Raw genomic sequence first — 20299 nt, forward strand, 5'->3', positions numbered from 1 at the left:
CCAATGCGGGACTCGATCCCAGTGTTTACTTTTCTTAAGAAGTTTTATAACATCACCAAAAGGTCATCCTTAAACAGTCAGACAAGGTCAACAACAAAACCTTGGAAAATAGCCAGTGCATCAACAAAACAAACGCGGTAGACTACATACAGATACTAAGTTTAAATAGGCAGCAGAATACAAGATTTGGGGGGGTGGTGGATATGGGAGAATTCCTTTACAGACATAGCAAAGAAATAATTTCAAGAGATGCCTCATAATATTAAACTGTTGAGAACCAACAGCAGTAACCAAACCTGGCCCCCAGTAATTGGTAAATTTATTTATAAAGAAGTTGGAAGCAACAAGTCTAAGATATGAGTCACAGGAGAAGATTCATGGGCCACACCCACACTGGGTCCTATGTGCCATTTTCAAAACAAAGAGAAGTTGATGTAAATATTTTAATTGCAAGGAAGTGAAACAGTGGTTTTTAATCCCACCAGTTGATGTGAGGCCAGGTTTTCTATTATGCAACTAAGGATGTAGTCCCAGAGTATTGAAAGCAAAGTAGTAGAGATGCTACTCTTTTCTTCCCATGAAAATACCACTTCTACTATTAGTTGTAAAGGAATAGAGAGCTTATAACAGAGAACACATTAGAAAAGCATCACATATTTAAATCCGGAAACTTAATATTGACAAGTTTAGGAGGAGAGAAAGCTACAGAAATCATCAATGAAGACTTTGCACCTTCAGTTGAAATTTGTAAAATTATAAACAAAAATGGAGAATTCTCTGCAATTTGTATTCCATCCATGATTCAAGGAAGTGACTTGGAAGAAGTTTACTAGGTTGAAAAGTAACCTGCTGGGAAATATGGATACCACCAATACAGAAACAATAATATAAGATAGAGACATATTTTTTGTAGCAAAGGATTTCACCAGCTTTGTAAGAGAGGATGTTATGGTTGACACCAGAATCATATTGTAGTTATACCTATTGAAAATTTTAGATTATGAACTACCTAAATATATATGTAGGAGAAACAGTCAATAAATTGTACACAATATATTATAGTAGTAAACATTTGGTTCTTGTCAATGAATAATTTTACAGTCTTTTTGTGCTCTTTTAAAGAACCTCATTTTTAAATAAAAATTGTTTCAATTTGGGAAGTGAGAAGTTTAAGATCAACCAGATTTCTACAAGGCACTTTCTGATGCTCAAAGTGGGCAGGCTACAAGATGGTGCATGGCCAAGGCCATTTGGGAATGTGCCTGTTTCTTGCAGTTTGAATTATATTATACATTCTGTAATATACAGGGGCACACAGTATTTTATAAGTAATGCTTTTCAGGCAAACTCTTATGCAGGAATAGTAGTCACCTTCAAAACTTCCTTGTCTAACTAATGAGAATAGACCTGAGGCAAAACTACAATGTTTGCTTGTTTCATCAAGCTCCACTTTCTGCGTCTTTCCCCTGTGAGTCTACCATTCTATCCCCTCTGTTACCTAATACCCTCTGCAGAAACCTTATGCCCTCGAGTTCTCTTCCCTCCTACACATCATCAGAATTTGCTTTGGGATCATTCTGGCTAAGGAAAAAATGACTAAGATCTTAAGGTACAATGGGTATTTGAATTTCAATGGGGAAGGAAGATTTAAGCTAAAGGGATGAAGTGTGGAGGTAAAGGGGTGCACATTGACTGTCAAGCATCTGTTAAGCATTTTTAGGCTTAGATCTTTCTTGTATATCTCCAATCAAAAAGCTAGTCCTGCAAGCCATATGTAATTAGAGAGAAGTAATTGTATGAAAGGATCAAAATGCCAGTAAATAAAAATAATTTCTTCGTAGTTCATAAATAAGATATAGATTATTAAAGAGTACACAAAAATTGCTCCCTGTTTCCTGAACACAAACTAGCTAGCAGGGAAAAGGAATTTGATAAACTGGCCTTGGTGTTGGTGAATGGCAAGGAAAATTCAGTGTGGAAATACAGATGGAAAGTAGGTCAAATGATATGTGTATGTGTATCCATGTGTGTGTGTTTTTTTTAAAGATTTTATTTATTTATTTGACAGAGAGAGACACAGAGAGAGAGGGAACACAAGCAGAGGGGGAGAGGGAGAAGCAGGCTTCCTGCTGAGCAGGGAGCCTGATGTGGGGCTCAATCCCAGGACCCTGGGATCATGACCTGAGCCGAAGGCAGATGCTTAATGACTGAGCCACCCAGGGGCCCCTATCCATATGTGTTTGTATAGAAGCTATCTCTGTCATCTAGGAAAAGACATCCCAAGTTAATGCACTGAGAAGAAGCTATAAAGTTCAACACATTTTATTGCTAAATTGGGTCATATTTGAGAAATGAATCAATAGCAATGACTTCCTTAAAAGGTCTCCTAAGGCTATTGATTTTTTTTTTTTTTAAATGGGACTGGTATGTAAGGAGGTTGTTCTGAAAGGACACAGATAAATAATACTACCTGTCAAGGATTTTGGCATCAGGAGTTGAGCAAAAACTATAATATGATAGAAAGCACAGTTTTCTTTGTCTCCTTACAATGTTAAAATGAAAAAGTGAAAAGACCTCTAAATTTTATTTTATATTTAGCAGTTATGTAAATTAAAACAGATTGATCTTAGGACTCGTTATGGTTATTCAGTCACCAAAAAAAAAAAAAAAAAAAAGCCCCAAAACACATTTGCTTTGAAATGATTCCTGAACATGGATGCATTTCATATTTAGAATCAGATAGCAAAAGAAAAGACTGTTTAATATACATGGGTCAATATTTAGTAGTGGTCATTTTTTGTGAAAATTAAATTAATTTTCTAACATTTATCATTTACTATTTTTTTAACAAAAGAAGGATTTTCTTTTTTCTTGTCAGATGTTCCTTTCTTCGTTAAGAGCCTGGGTGGCTCAGTTGTTAAGCATCTGCCTTCACCTTTGGTCGTGATCCCAGGGTCCTGGGATCGAGCCCCACATTGGTCTCCCTGCTCAGCAGGAAGGAAGCCTGCAAATCCCTCTCCCACTCCCCCTGCTTGTGTTCCTTCTCTCACTGTCTCTCTCTCCCTCTCTGTCAAACAAATAAATAAATAAAATCTTTTAAAAAAAGTAAACGAAGTGAAGAAAAAAGGAGTTACTAACTCTAAGCAAGTCAGCTCCTTGATTTGCCTGATGATTATGAATATGAATAGAGGTTTTCTCTATAGTACAGTAGCTCTTAATAAAAAAAAAAGTGCTGGCTCTAACATATTTTGCAAAGGAAAGTATGCCAAGACATAGCAATCTTTTTAAAATTTTTCTTAAGTTTAAAAATTATTGTACTTTGCATGAATTCCACATTTCTTCTAAATCATTTTTACTGTGGAATATATGATGCTGTAATACTAAATTTATGAATAAAGTATTAGAGGTTTCATCTATCTCCATATCTTACACTGATAACATTTAAATCGAACGATAAATTGTTTTTTTGTTGTTATTTTTTAATTTTTTTTATATTTATTTGACAGAGAGAGACACAGCGAGAGAGGGAACACAAGCAGGAGGAGTGGGAGAGGGAGAAGCAGGCTTCCCGCGGAGCAGGGAGCCAGATGCAGGGCTCAATCCCAGGACCCTGGGATCGTGACCTGAGCTGAAGGCAAGACGCTTAACGACTGAGCTACCCAGGCGCCCCTCGAACATAAATTGTTATTGTTTCACAAACTAGGAGATAATTGCTCTGATAACAAGCAAAAGAAGCTGACAGGAAAGATAGATTTTCCACTCTTTACTCTTTATTGTTTGAGACTGTTTACTCTGGTTGTCCAATTAATGGCAACACATCACAAAATTTTCCTGACTCCTGATTAATTATCTATAATTTCACTGGTTTTGTTTTTGCTAAAGCTCCACTAGTTCTATATGTGAATATCTTACTTTACTCATTCTGTTCTCCTCTTTGACCTTCCTTGTATTCAGAAACCCCATGTCATTAACTTGTCCAGTAGTACCTGTTATAATCAGAGAAAAAGCTAAGAGGAATGAATGTAATGCCAATATAACCATTAATTAGAAGCCATGTTTTAGGGTATAAAAACAAGAGGATTAGAAATGATAGTTTAGTTTTAGGAAAGCTATATAGTATATAAATGGAACCCCAAATGGCACCAGAGATGATTTTCCAGAGCTTTATTATTTTTGATACACATCCAGTTTGTGTCCATGGATGATGAAAAACTAGTATTCCTAGACAAATGAGGTTAATAAAATGAAGTAATAATGGTACTATTTACCTCAATCACGTTTCTTATACTTTCTCTGTTTATTATGCTAGAAATTATATGACATTATTGGAGTAAAAGCGTTATAATGACTTCACCATTGTGGAACATGAAACAAAATGAGAACTCAGGTCAAGGAAGGAAATGAGTAAAGCAAGAAGGAAAAAGAAAAATGAAAGCTGAAACGTTTATTTCTTGGCCCACAGGTGCTAGGAGAGCTTACTTGTGCTTTCTTACTTAATCTTCATAATGCTATTGTCAGAATAGTATTAATGTATCCATTTTATAGACAAGCGACTGAGGCTGTTCAGTTACAGGTTGCACTTGATTATCTACCAGGTTTTTAAGCCTGGGTTGAGGACAGTCAGGGCAGGAATTTCAATCCTGGTCAAATCATGACCTGGTGGAGATACCATTCTGCAAGCTCAGAGTTTTGACCCAAATTTTGAGATTTAAATGTTGCTTGTCTTTCTCCAGGATGATAGTCTCTGTTTTAAGAACAACTATAGTTCTTTCCCCGTAACAATTTTTCTGAGTTGTGTGTGCCAACTAAAAGTTTTGATTGGTTTTTATATTAACAAAGCCTTGGAATTACATGCAAAATTATGTGAAGAATTATTTATTTGTTTATATTTAAGGGAAGGGATACAGAGCTGTTATCAGATTCTCAAAACTCAGTCAAATATTATCTAATAATTTACATTAAATGAGGTAATGAATACTTCTGGATCCAAACACTATTATAATAATTATTATTATTTTAAGATTTTATTTTTAAGTAATCTCTACACCCAGCGTGGGGCTTGAACTCAGAACCCTGAGATCAAGAGTCACATGCTCTACTGACTGAGCCCTACAATTATTTTTAATTCTTACAATGTCCCTGAAATATCTATTATCTCCATTTAACTGAGGCATAGAGAAGTCTAAATAAGTGACAGAGATGGAATTGAAATGCAGGTCAATTTCAACTTGAGAACCACTAATTCTATATACCCTGCACTGCCTCTCACTGTAGATAATCAATACATGTCCATTTATTTCCTTTACCCCATTTGGGGGATCAAAAAGCAACTAGTACAGATTAGTTTTAATGTAAATGTATAATAATAATGCTAGCCAGTAGCTACTGAATATTCATATTGTGCTTGAAGCTGAGCATTAAGTACTTTATGGGCATTCTTTTATTTAAATCTCACATATCATATATATTACCTACCCTCTGAAGTAGGTAGTATAAACATGCTAAAGTGATTGAAATAACATGATCAGGTACCAGCAGTGAAACTGGGAACAAATTTCCTGGGTTGATGCTTGAATTTTGACCAACGTATTAAGAGAAGGGATGAGCACTGGTGAGAAGACTGGAAAGCTGTTCATAGCAGGAGAAAGCACTAACGTAAGTGCTGTACTGTTTTTGCTTAAGAACTGTGGACCCTAGTAATGGGAAAACTGGGGTTCTGGTGAAAACTGAAAGGAGGTTTCTTCTTGCAATTTGAAAAAAATGTAAACTGGTATCTCTTGATGTCTTTGTGTTTGAACATGACTGTTTTGTGGATGTGTTGAAATAACTGATCCAAATTCTCTTTCAGTTCTAGAATAAATGTTTATATTACAGAGGTAGAGTCCATGGAGCTATCTTCCCAAGTCCATAAATACATCTCCATATCCCCACCCTCCTTTTTAAAGTGTTTTACACTCCGTGAAAATAGAGCCACCCTACGACCCAGCAATTGCACTACTAGGTATTTACCCCAAAGATGCAAATGTAGTGATCTGAAGGGACACCTGCACCCCAATGTTTATAGCAGCAATGTCCACAATAGCCAAACTATGGAAAGAGCCCAGATGTCCATTGACAGGTGAATGGATAAAGAAGATGTGGTATATAGGGGTGCCTGGGTAGCTCAGTCGTTTAAGCATGATCTCAGATCATGATCCTAGGGTCCTGAGATCGAGCCCTGCATTGGGCTCTCTGCTCAGCAGAGACCCTGCTTTACCCTCTCCCACTCCTCCTGCTTGTGAGTGCTCTCTCTCTCTGTCAAATAAATAAATAATATCTTAAAAAAAAGAAGAAGATGTGGTGTATATGTACAATGGTATACTACTCAGCCATCCAAAAAAAAAAAATGAAATCTTGCCATTTGAACAATGTGGATGGAACTAGAGGGTATTATGCTAAACAAAATAAGTCAATCAGAGGAAGAATTAACATATAATCTCACTCATATGTGGAATTTAAGAAACAAAACAGAGGGTTATAGGGGGAGAGAGGGAAAAATAAAACAAGACTAACTCAGAGAGGGAGACAAACAATAAGAGACTCTTAACCATCAGAAACAAACAGAGGGTTGCTGAAGGGGAGGGGGTCGGGGAATAGGGTAACTGGATGATGGACATTAAGGAGGCACGGGATGTAATGAGCACTGGATATTATATAAGACTGATGAATCACTGAACTTTACCTCTGAAACTAATAATACATTATATGTTAATTGAATTTAAAGAAAGAAAGGAAGGAAAGAAGGAAAGGAAGGAAAGAAAGTGTTTTACACTCTGGAAAAAGAACAGCAACAACAAACACAATTTCCTTTTATCTGTAGTTATTGTTCATCTAGTCAAGAAAACCCAACTTGATATATATATATTTATGCCAGAGTATAAAATGAAATTTCTAATTCATTTAATTAGTTCTTCCTATAAAATTTTATTTATTCCTATAACATATTATCACATGTAAATTTTTGGTGGTATTATAGTATCAGCTTGATAACCTAGATCATCTGTGATCTCCATTTATTTATTTGTTTGTTTGTTTGTTTACTAGAGAGGGAATAGGGAGAGCCAGAGGGAGAGAGAGAGAATCTTAAGCAGGCTCCATGTCTAGTGCTGAGCCTGACGTGGGGCTCGGTCCCACGATCCTGAGATCATGTCCTGAGCCGAAATCAAGAGCCCATTGCTTAACTGAGTGAGCCACCCAGGCGCGCCCGCCCCTATGTTCTGTGTTTAAATAATTGCTCACACAAATCATTCTGAAGGAATATTATAATCTCCCCAAATAATTTACAATTCTGTATGCTCTGTTTTCACACACGTTTGGCATCATTTTGACTTTCACTACTCATTTAGTGTGTTTGTATGCCTTTTGTTAAGATAGCTGGTACACAAGTTGTTTCCTGATTGCCACATGTGGAATACTGATTGTGTTTGCATTTGAGAGTTACTAGTGTTTACAACTAACAGAGTCTGTGGACTTGAAGGAAAAACAGTGCTTCCTTTTGTTATTCTCAGAAAAGAATATTTGTAAATCTGCATTACTGATTAAAGAAGACTGATTTATTATTGTAAATTTGACACTTTCTTTTAAGCCAACCACAAAATGCTAGACTATAAGCTATAAATTGACTATATTATATTTAACTATATTATAAATATAACTATATTATAAATTACCTATAAACTTTTTTCTCCACCAAAGCAAAAGAAAATAACATTTTGTAAAAAAAAAAAAAGAAAGAAATGTTTTTTCACTTCACATCTTGAATCATTGCTCTCCTCTTCTTTGAAAGTTAGTTCTGAATAAGATGCATTAATATCTCATTGAAATCTTGGCAAAGCCAGCTTAGCCATCTCTTTCTGTAATAACTTATCTCACATTGAAATATCTTAAAATATGAACAGTAATAGCTTATGTGATATGGAGATTTAATTCATCAAGGAGAATATGTTGGAAATAGAAATGGACAGTGGCAGAACAAAAATCATTTGTAACTAAACATTACCTTGATATTTAGACCATTAGCTAAGAAATAGTGTGAAGAGCATGAAAACAGGTTTCATACATTTCAAGGAAGCAGAATATTTGCACATCACTTAACATTTATTAGGCATGTTCTTATAATCTGGAAGGTTATGTGCATCATTTAATTTAAACGCATCCCTCTGTAATAGTGTTATCCCTGTTTGCAGATCGGAAACAGGCTCAGAAAGATTAAGAATGTTACCTAATTCTAGTAAGTAGGAAAACCTAAACTGATCTAATTCCAAAGCAAAGCTCTTTTCTGCCGTCAGTGTGGATCTTTATCGCTGAGAATTAATGAACTCTTATGAGCCTTCTTCCAGAAAAATGCATAAAGAAACAACATGAGGGGGGCACCTGGGTGGCTCCGTCGGTTAAGTGTCTGCCTTCTGCCTTCAGCTTGGGTAATGCTCCCAGGGCCCTGGGATCCAGCTCCCACATGGGCTCTCTGCTCAGCAGGGGGCCTGCTTCTCTCTCTGCTCCCCCTGCTTGTGCTCTCTTGCTCTCTTTCTCTCTCTCTCTCTCAAATAAATAAATAAAATCTTAAAAAAAAAATAAAGATGAAGTCCTAACGGAAGAAACAGACACTAAGTAAAGATATGTTTCTAAAAAAAAAAAAGAAAAAGAAACAACATGAGGGATGATATACCACTAAATGATCAGTGGGTTTGGAGTTGCTTCTACTGATAGATCTTTTGAAAATCACTTTCCTCTCAGATAGTATGCTTTAAATATTTTCTCTGAAGACTTTCCTAAATTATACATATCAGAAAACTATTTTGGGCTTTAAGGCTAAAGAAAAAAATGAAAGGTTTTTTTTTTTTTTGGAGTGTCTGGGTGGCTCAGTCAGTTAAGCAGCCAACTCTTGATTTCTGCTCAGGCCTCGATCCTGGGTCCTGGGATCAAGCACTGCTTCCAGCTCCCTGCTCAGCCAGGAGTCTGCTTGAGAATTCTCTGTCTCCCTCTGCCTCCTCCCACTTGTGCTCACACTCTCTCTCTAAATTAAATAAAATAAATCTTTGAAAAAAAAGAAAAATGAAAGTTTTTTTTAAAAATTATACTTAGGTGCCCGTATTGTACTATATACCCTATATCTGTCAGGATTCAAGGTAAGATGTGTCTACAAACTGTCTACTACACTGTGACTTCTTTCTGATATTGTGAAGCAGATATAATTTAATGATTATGCATTAAAAAAAGAGAGAAACACTGCCTCTTGGTCCTCAACATCATACTGTTAGCCTACCCCAGTGCCCTAGGCTAATTCTTTCTCACTTTTATTGCCCCTTGGTAGAGAGAGCATGTTTTTGTGATCCTCTCTCACAGTCTTCTCTCCAAGAGCATCTTACATAAACACAAATCTTGTCAAGCAGCTAGTTTGTGCCAGAAGGTGTTGGGGTTAGTTTTACCCATATATGTCTAATTTTGCACTTTTCTAGTAGGTCCTTGCAGACAATAGAGCATCATGGTTAAGAGAATTGGTGATCTTTGAGTCCAAGTAGTGCCTACACCCATGAATAGCTGTTTAATCTTGAAGCACCTTAAAAGCATCAGATTTCTCATCTGGAAGATGGGATAATAAATGTACCTACTGCATAGAGTTAATGCATAAATTAATATAAAATGAGATGGTACATGTTAGGCATTGATTAGCACAGTGCCTAGCTCTTATTAGTAATAGCTACTCTTATTATTATTCACTTTGTATTCCCAGTCTCAGCTAGGTGCCTAACAGAATAGATTTTAGCAAATACTTATGAGATTGAACTAGTTCTGAAATTTAAGTGATGCATCAATGCAGAGTAGTAGCCCCCCCATCACTTCTCCCACAGAAAGGTAGAATAGACAGAAGAAGCCAACTATCGTGTGCTCTTTTCTTATTCTAAACCTCTCATCCAGCCCCCATCAATAAAATAATATTCCTGAACCCCAGCAAGTTTGAGAATTTTTCAAATCACACCATTTGAAAATAGTTGGGTTTCCCTAATCTAACATGCCCCAGGACTGTTGGGTCACCAAGCTTATATTAATGCAATCTAGTTGAGACTAATGATGATAATTAATGAACCATTTATGAGGTCATTGGGCCTTTTTAAAATTTATTATCCACACTTCATAGAGGCACAGTAATTTGGCTTTTTGTAGGAGACTCAAAGTCAAGGTAATCTTTTAAAAAACACAAACCAGATGATATCGTTGGCCTGTGTCTCACCTCTAAAGACTATCTACTGTGAAGAGACTAAAATATAAAAGATTGAGTGAGGCTTATGGTCACCATATGCTCTGGCCACTTGCTACATCTTTCCCCAACCTTCACCTGGTTCCAGGCACATTTACCTCACAGCTCTGCACTGGCTGATCCTTTTACCTAGACCATTTTCCCTCTGATCATTAATGTCTCAATTCAAATGTTGCCACTATTGTTTTGGCCAGAGACATGCCTCCTCTGTGCCTCTCTATCCCATTATCCAGTTAGATTTCTGTCCCTATATGAAATTGGTTTACATGTTTACTCTGCTTCCCCCATCTCTGGGGCATTTGCTTAAGAGCAAGGACTTTGTGTTTTGTCCTTAACCACTGAATCCTCTGAGGCTTTCAGCAGACTGGGGCATGGAAAGTGCTGAGGAAATGTATGCTTAATAAATAAGTAAATATGTGAATGAATGAAAAAAATGTGAAACACTGGAAAAAGAATATTTCTCTTTCAAAAGAACAGAGAAATGAGAAATAATTTCATTCAGTAAGAATCAATCATACTTAGTTACCGATATATGACTTAGAAGATTGCATTCAGTAAAAAATACTCCATTGCTTTCTGGTTCTTTACAAGTTATTAATTAAATTTTGCACACTTTAAGGCCAATCCATGAGACATCATTTAACTTGTCTACTCTATACTCTTTAACTTACCCAGCATTAACTCAGCCCAGGACATCACCAATTACTGATCGTGACACTGGGTAAATTATACTTAACCTCTCAGGCCTGTTTCCTTATTTGTAATATGGGAATAATAACAAGGTTTATCTCAGATTTATGGGGAGGATAAACTCATTTATATATATAAGGTATATATATAACTCATAGGTTATATATAAACTCATAGGTGTGTGTATATATTTATATATAATATATATTATATATATATATTATAGTGTCTTGGAATAGTTCCTGGCACATGGAAGCATTATAGAAGTACTGATTGCTGCCATTAGTATTACTGTGAGAACTAAATGTTGAGCATAATCCTTCATATAGTTGTATATTCCACTGAAGATAAATAAGACTAATAGAATATTTAGAAATCAGATTAAAGAAGGGGAGCCACTAAAATATACTGAAATAGAAGATTATGAGGCTGTAAAAGAAAAAAAGTTTTTTGTTTTTGTTTTCTTTTTTAAAGAAGGAAAGAACCTAGAAATATGAGAACAAAAACTATCCATTGGCTATGCTGACTTGGAGACAGCTGGTGACCTTCATAAGTAAAATTTCAAGGCAGTGGGCAAAGAGGTTGGGGTGAGAGAAGCCAGATGGAGCTAAATTATAGAGTAAATGGGATGTGAGAAAATGGAAACAATAAATGAAGATAATTTTGAAAAGCTGAGCCGTGAATTGGATAAAGAAGGTAGGCAGGGATCAAGGGACGATGTTGCATGTATACTTTTTAACATTTTAAGTAGGAGTTTCTAGTCTAGAATAAGTTGAATTTTGATGGGAATAATTCATAAGGAGTATTTGAGTTGTAGAAAATGCAGTGCTGTGAAGTACTTGAGAAGAGAGAAAATGGAATACCCGCCATGTGTACTGTGAATGGCTTTTTAACTTTAACTCTTAAAACAAAAAGGAGTGCAAGGATCAGTGCAAAGGCTAATGAATTAATGGATTTGACAGTAAGTTATTTCCTGACTTCTATTTGCTTAATGAGATAGGAGGTAACTCATCTGCTGAGAACAAGGGAGGTAGAGAGGATAGAGGGACATTTGAGGAGACTGGAGAAGATTTGTAAAAAAAAAAAAAAAGACCTTTAAGAACTAGAAAAAACTTACTGTTAAGTCAGAGTCATATTTCCAGTCTTGAAAAATGCATTTGAGGGGCGCCTGGGTGGCTCAGTCAGTTAAGCATCTGCCTTTGGCTCAGGTCATGATCCCTGGGTCCTGGGATCGAGCCCCACATTGGGCTTCCTGCTCAGTGGGAAGCCTGCTTCTCCCTCTCCCACTCCCCCTGCTTGTGTTCCCTCTCTCGCTGTCTCTCTCTGTCAAATAAATAAATAAAATCTTAAAAAAAATTTTTTTCTGAAATTAGTAATCTAGCTTATTGTAATACCAATTTACCCTGCCATGTGATTTTTTTTCTCTAGCTACCTGTTTATAAGTTATGAAGAGACAACAATGTTAGAGATGACAGTCAAGAAAAAATATAATTGGTATTTTTTTAAAGATTTTATTTATTTGTTTGACAGAGATAGAGCACAAGCAGGGGTGTGGCAGGAAGAAGGAGAGGGAGAAACAGGCTCCCTGCTCAGCAGAGCCCTGGGATCATGACCTGAGCTGAAGGCAGACACTTTACCGACTGAGCCACTCAGGTGCCCACAATTAGTATTTTAAATACATATGTGATGTTCAACCTTGGTAGTTATCAAAAAAGTCAAAGAAATGGAACATGAGGATTTGGTTTATTAATTTAGCAAAATCAAAAATTTTACATAATATCTTATGTTGGCAAAGTTCTTGGCAATATAATTTGATTTGATCTTGAAAAGTAATTTGGTAATGTCTAGCAAGGTAAAAATGTTACAGGTTTTACACATTAATTCTAATTCTGGAAATACTCTAAAAATAATTTGTATTTAGAAAATTATTATATAAATAAAGGTGAAAAGTAATTTGGTAATGTCTAGCAAGGTAAAATGTTATAGGTTTTACACATTAATTCTAATTCTGGAAATACTCTAAAAAATAATTCGTATTTAGAAAATTATTATATAAATAAAGGTGTTCATTGTCATGTCATTTCTTTTTTTTTTTTAAAGATTTTATTTATTTGACAGAGAGGCAGCGAGAGAGGGAACACAAGCAGGGGGAGTGGGAGAGGGAGAAGCAGGCTTCCCCTAAGCAGGGAGCCTGATGCGGGGCTCGATCCCAGGACCCCAGGATCATGACCTGAGCTGAAGGCAGACGCCCAACAACTGATCCACCCAGGCGCCCAATGACTGAGCCACCCAGGCGCCCCATGTCATGTCATTTCTAATAACAAAATTTGAAACATCTTTAATAATCAACAATAGGGGAATGTTTTAGTTAATTATATCTCCTTTGTATAAAATTATAGTTATTATAATTACAAGACAGTGCAGCAAACTAGGACGTTTAATGATGAAAGAATGAAGAAAACTGATTTCAAAATTGTGTCTACCTTGTGACAACTATGTAAACATATGAATATTTATTATAAATTAAACCAAAATAAAAATTTATAAGCTCTGTAACAGTATGGGAATTTTCTATTTGTTTCAAAATATTTTTTAACATGGTTCTTTTTATAATTTTCCTTTTTAAGAGGAGTAGTGGTTTTCTACCTTTTTCTTAAGACTTTCTAGTTATCACATCATGTTATATTACATAGCTTCAAAAAAGTCAACAATTCTATCATCAAAAACTAGATTTATTTTATAGTTCATATTTCCAAGTTATTTGATATAAAAAGACCTGATGCACTTGTAAGTGCTTTAAAAATATTTCAAGATCCTTTTTTTTTTTTTTTTTTGGTGCTTAGTCTTTCCTAGTGTGAATATTAAGAAGACTACTTAAAATTGCTAGCCACTCATTTCCACTTTTCTCATTTTTATTCACTTATATTCACAGAAATAACAGATGAGTCTACAGGTACATCTGCCAATTTCTTAAATCCTCTATTATCCACATTATGAAACCACACTGATATGAATGCTTCCAGTATTTTCAGAGCTCTTCAGTTACTGAATTATACTTTGACTCTCTGTAATAAGTATCTTATGTAATGTAAATTTGGACTCAACTTCTGGAAGTCTTTTAATTTCTTAGTTCAAAAGTGAGAGATCCTTAATTCAGCCTTATGATTAACAATTATTTGCATAGTTAGGAGTTCCTAAATTATTGGTTGACGGATATCTGGCAGTACTCTTGTCATTTCTCAGAAGTTCCCTATTAAACTCTTTCTCGGTCTCCTCTCTGTCTCTCTGCCTCTCTCTCTCACACACACACACACGTATTATACTTAGGAGCACAGGCTCTGGCATTATAAAGTCTAAAGTTATAATTCCAATTCTGCTGTTATTGGGCCATTTCATTTTAGGTGAATAACCTACTCTGTGAGCCTTTTTATTTTCATCTGTAAAATGGAGATTCCAGTTATAACAGACAATCTTCAAAACATCCCTAATCATTTTTTTTTCATCCCTAATCATTTTAGAGTTTCTTTTACAGAGTCAGATACAAAGCAGGCACTCCATATATGGCTGATTTTTATTACCTTTTTTATTATGTAGGTCTTGCTTTCCCCTGAGTCTCTCAGTCTCCATAATGAAATGCAGTTTCCAGTAAATTGAGTAACTCTTGTTATCAGCAAAGATTTTAACTGAGTTCATTACTTTTCAATGCAACCCAGATTAGTTTTCTTCCTTTTTTTTTTTTTTTTGCTTTATGTAGGTGTTCAATAAAGATTCATTTAATAAATAATTGAATGACTAGATGAGTGCATGGATGAATGATTAAATGCTATTTCTTGAGAAGGTAGAACACATGACACAGTGGAACAGGTGAGAAAATGATCCATGGGAAAAAACATGGCCAACTCACTTTTGTGTCCAGGGTCAGACTAAAAAGAACTCTGTTTTGAAAAATGCAAAAGAGAAGGGTGCCTGGGTGGCTTGGTTGAGTATCCAACTCTTTTTTTTTTTTTTTAAAGATTTTATTTATTTATTTGAGAGAGAGAATGAGAGATAGAGAGCACGAGAGAGAAGAGGGTCTGAGGGAGAAGCAGACTCCCCGCTGAGCAGGGATTCCGATGTGGGACTCGATCCCGGGACTCCAGGATCATGACCTGAGCTGAAGGCAGTTGCTTAACCAACCGAGCCACCCAGGCGCCCAGAGTATCCAACTCTTGATTTCAGCTCAGGTAATGATCTCGGGGTCCTGGGATCGAGTCCTGCATTGGGCTCTATACTCAGCAGGGAGTCTGCTTGAGGATTCTCTCTCCCTCTCCCTCTGCCACTCCCCCCTGCTTGTGCTCACTCTCTCTCTCTAAAATAAATAAATCTTAAATACACACACACACAAAAGAGAACGTGTTAAATAATTTATTTTTAAAAGTTAAGCATAAAATTCCCTGATGATTTTTGTATTTGGCACCAATAAAAATAATGTGGGATTAGCCATATTAGAGATAGAATGCTGAGGTACAATCACATTAAATGACATTATGTACTCTAAATTTATGGAGCGTTTCTGATGGCCTTTTCTACATTCTATTTTGCCTCTAAGTAAAACGTTTGGTAATCTCGCTACAAAGCTATATGTCATATGACTTTCAGGTACCTACTGTGTCAAAGATTTCCCTTGTGAAGGTCATATTTTGCCACAGAATGGATTTACAAAAGTACCACACATGCCAGTACCACTGGCAGCTACAAGTGCCAACAAACTTCAATTTAAATTGATGAACATACAATCAAATGATAGTATCATTTTCTTATGTTTTTTGGGAAAAGGTGGGTAGGAAATATATAACAGCGAAGGCTTTATACACTGAAATAATAATACATCATTTTGAAAACATAAAATACATTAACCAAAGTTGTTATATCTTCCATTAATATTTCACTGTACTTTAGACTTTGCCTACAATCAGTGTTTATGATTGTAACTTCAGAGGCAATTCCGCTGCCCTCTGAAGTGGAATCATGCCCATGGTACACATTAGTCATATAAAAGGTGAAGCACTGAAAAGAATTCAGCATTTAAAGAGAATTTGCTTTGATTTATGCCGTGCTTCTTCCAGAAAATGATACCAAGAATCATTGCTTATTGAATTGGAATTTAGATCCTTTCAGAGATAGTTTTTTTCTTTAATCCCAATATCAATGAAAGCAAAACAAATTTACATATTTATTAAGAAATACAGGCACACAATTATAAAATAAGAAAACAACTTTTTTCATAGACTTTATTTTTTACAACAGTTTTAATTTTATAGAAAATTTGAGAAGATAGTATAGTGTTTCCATATACACTACACTATACCCATTCTCCTCTACTACTAACAACTTATATTAGTATGTTACATTTGTTACAATTAATTAGCAAATATTAATACATTATCATTTACTAAAGTCCGTACTTCAGTCTGATTTCTTTAGTTTTTTTTTTAAAGATTTTATTTTTATTTATTTGACAGAGAGAGACACAGCGAGAGAGGGACACAAGCAGGGGGAGAGGGAGAGGGAGAAGCAGGCTTCTGGCTGAGCAGGGAGCCCAATGCGGGGCCTGATCCCAGGACCCTGGGATCATGACCTGAGCCGAAGGCAGATGCTTAACGACTGAGCCACCCAGGCACCCGTGATTTCTTTAGTTTTTACCTAATGGCCTTTTTCTGTTCCAGGATTCTATCCAGGATAATACACTACATTTAGTTGCCATATCTCCTTAGGCTCCTCTTGATTTTGATAGTTTCTCAGACTTTCCTGGTTTTGATGACCTTGACAATTTTAAGTGGTATAAATCAGATTTTTGTACAATACCACTAGTGGAATTTGTTTGATGCATTTCTCATGATAAGATTGGGATTATGTGTTTGTGGGGAAAGACCGCAGAGTAGAAGGGCCATTTTGTCAGATCACATCAAGTGTACATGCTATCAACTTGATTTATGACTGCTGAGGGTGACCTTGGTCACCTGGCTGAGGTAGGGTTTTTCAGTTACTATTATAAAGTTACTCTTTTTCCCAATTCCATACTGTACACTTTGGGGGAAAGTCATTATGCTTGGCCCACAACTAAGGAATGGGGAGTTATGCTTAAGGTAGAGTATCTGTATAAGCTATTTGGAATTCTGCATTGGAGATTTGTCTGTTCATCCCCACTTAATTGTGTATTCAATTATTTTATCAGCAAGAACTCACAGACTTTTATTTTATACTTTGGGTTATAATGTAATACTACTTTATTTACTTTGTTGCTCAAATTGTTCTAATTGTGACCAATCTGAACTCTTTCAATTGGTTCTTCTACTTTGATATGTCCTGATCCATATAGGTCTGTATTTTTTAATATTTCTTTTTTTTTCTGAAAGATAGTCTAGGCTCATCTTGTATATTTACAGTCCCAGCCCTAGCATCAGTCATTTTTCCTAGATCCTTTTATTGGAGAATGGTATTAGATACTAAGATCTGGGTGGAAGGTATGCTCATTGCTGCTGGGATGTCATTGTTTTTAGATCTTTTTAGCTGACTGAACAAAGAGACATATGTGTGGTACTAACCATGTATATACACATATCCGTAAACATTTCTGTATATAACCATGTGTGTCAATATTAATCTAATTATGAATGTATACTGAAGTTTCCAACTCTGATCTATTACCATATAAGTCATTCTTGCCTCATTCCTTGCTTATTTTTAAATTTCAAATCCAACAAAACACTTGACTTTTAAAAGTGTAAAAATCAGTACTTCTAAAAAAAAGATTTATCTATTTTTAGAAATAGAGTGGGGTGGGGGTGCAGAGGGAGAGGGAAAGAGAATCCTAAGGAGACTCCCTGCTGAGCATGGAGCCTGACGCAGAGCTCAATCCTGAGATCAAGACCTGAGTCAAAATCAAGAGTTGGACACTTAACCAATTGAGCCACCCAGGCTCCCTAAAAGTGTGAAAATTTGCACTTCCAAAACCAATAGACTTCCAGACATCTGCTTCCAACAAGATAGAGTAGCTCATTTCTCCCAGGTCCTCACACTTAAAACTAAAACCCTGAACATAACATAACAAACAAGAATAGGAAGACACTGAATGATGGAAATAAGAAGGCAGATTTACTAAGAACCTTGGGACTTGAATGATATGGTGATGACTTCCTATTTCCTACTGCTTCTCATTTATCCTGCAGAATGCACTGCAGGAGCCTCCAATCCATAACCACTAACAGAACAAGAGACAAAAAAAGCTTAAAGGAAAATCTGGTCTCCCCAGCCAAAGTATGAGGAAAAGTGTTGCTAACAACAGAAAACCATTTTGGCAATACATATTGTGCCCAAGCCAAAATCCAATGGAAAAATTGCACCTACCACTTATACCCCCTGGTTTCAGTGGGACCAAGTGAAGAACTGATCTTCCACACCATCCCACTCCTGCCCTCCAAAAGCAGGCAGCACTCTGATTCTCCTACCAGGGTTATTTCAGTGTAGTCCATCAGTGAGCTGAGGCTCCACAGCTATCCATCAGCAAAGAGACGTAAGATGGGGCTAATAAACACTCAACTGCCCTCACACAGTCTTAGGGTCCAGTTTGGGAGCATAGCCTCCACTTCTACTTGAAATCAATAACAGAACATTGCAAATTGGAACTAGTAGGCACTCTGCTTTTCCCTGATACCTGGTGTCAGTGAGACCCAGTAGGGTGCTGAATACCTGTATCTATCCTGAAGCAATAAGATAGAATGAGGTAGCACAAAGCAGGGCTAGTGCGCAGTTCTCTTCTTCCCACCCTGGTGTCAGCAGAGAGCTGAGCCTCTACCCACAACCAGCATCAACGAAATGGAATGAGATGGTGTGAAGAAGGAAAATTAACACTTCACTTCCACCTCCCCTAACGTCAGGGAACCTGCTGGGGAGCTGAACCTCCAGTCCCACTTATAGGCAACAAGATGATATGAATGGTCCCACTTTTGGGGGCAGGTATCAGCAAGGCAAGAGGAGAGCTGAATTTCTATTCCATCTGTCTGCAGTATCAGATGCTGTCGGTGCTCCTGTCATATCTCCCTCAGCACTCATCATTATGTATAGACTGATAGAATCATGCTGTCACCTGTAATTATCTACCTTAGGGCAGGCCAGGAGTGTCTAAGAGTTAATGTATCTGGGTGTGGCTTTCAACTATGACAGATGGGGTTTGGAAGATAAGTACTTCAAGTTTCTCACCCATTTTTGGGATAACTCTGAGTCATACTCTGTAGTCTCATGAAACTCCCCTGAAGGACTGACAGTAGTCCCCCCAGAGTAATCTGTATAGTAATGCACCACTAGTGGCCTCCTTCCATGCCTCTATTCTCAGTTTCCACTCCACTTTTGAGTTTCCTGGGACTACCGCCCAGAGAAACAGTTTGCATTCAAATTCTCTTCTCAGGTTCTGATTCTAAGGGAACTCAACTTGAAACAATTTCAACAATGTATATAGCCTATTAATAATCCAGTGCTCCTTGCAGAGCCATCACTGTAAAAGTACCAAGGCATGGCCCATTATGTGTCACTCTTCCTAGATCCTAATGTAAACATATAGGAAAGAACATGACTTTGAAGAGAAAAATAATTCATATGAGAATGGCCAATGGATAAAGGGAAGGTAATATAGTGCCATTTGTTTTCCATTAATGATGCTGTGGAATTTATGGGCAGATGGTCTATAACAGGTGTGACTATAATTTGAGGAGACTGCTTCCTCAGCTACTCAGAAAACTGCTGTTATTTTGGAAGCGCAGCTTCAGGACTTTATTTCTTTACTTGCAGTCTTTCCTTTTACCTTAATATCTGTTTTTCTAAATCATTGACCAGCAGTCAACAGATTTATTCTCTCCCTACCACCCCATCACAAAGAGACACATGTGTGTGCTTCCCCTGAGACACAGACACTTTTGTATGCATCAGTGCTTGAAAAGACGAGCTCATGGTGCATGTGTGCAATGGATATTACATATTAAGGGTCTCTGTGAAATATATTTCTGTTAAGTTTCTATGTTTATTTTATGAAAAATTTAGTTTAGTCAAATTAATAATTTACTGAAGATCTAGATGAAGACTGAAGAAAGGAAGTAAATTTTAAACAAAAAGATAGAAAACTTATTTTTTTTTACCCTTTGTGTTGTAATGGACAAAGGATAATGGCTTTTTTTTTTTTGGCTTGGCTTGGCTTGGCTTGGCTTCAAGGCCCAAAATGCAACCTGTACTCTTGTCATAATATGTTCACTTGTGAGTATTCAAATTTATAAACTGTGGATTTCC

At 36.5% G+C, this 20299-nt stretch overlaps 1 protein-coding gene across 2 annotated transcripts in view; it reads left to right on the plus strand.

The window, feature by feature from the left end:
• PKIA (cAMP-dependent protein kinase inhibitor alpha) overlaps positions 1–20299 on the plus strand; it is a 92580-nt gene that overhangs the window by 43881 nt on the left and 28400 nt on the right. The window lies entirely within an intron of this gene.

This window comes from Callorhinus ursinus, unplaced genomic scaffold (genome assembly GCF_003265705.2).
Source record: "Callorhinus ursinus isolate GAN/ISIS: 27379988/994484 unplaced genomic scaffold, GSC_fseal_2.0 scaffold5, whole genome shotgun sequence".
Classification (NCBI taxonomy): domain Eukaryota; kingdom Metazoa; phylum Chordata; class Mammalia; order Carnivora; family Otariidae; genus Callorhinus; species Callorhinus ursinus.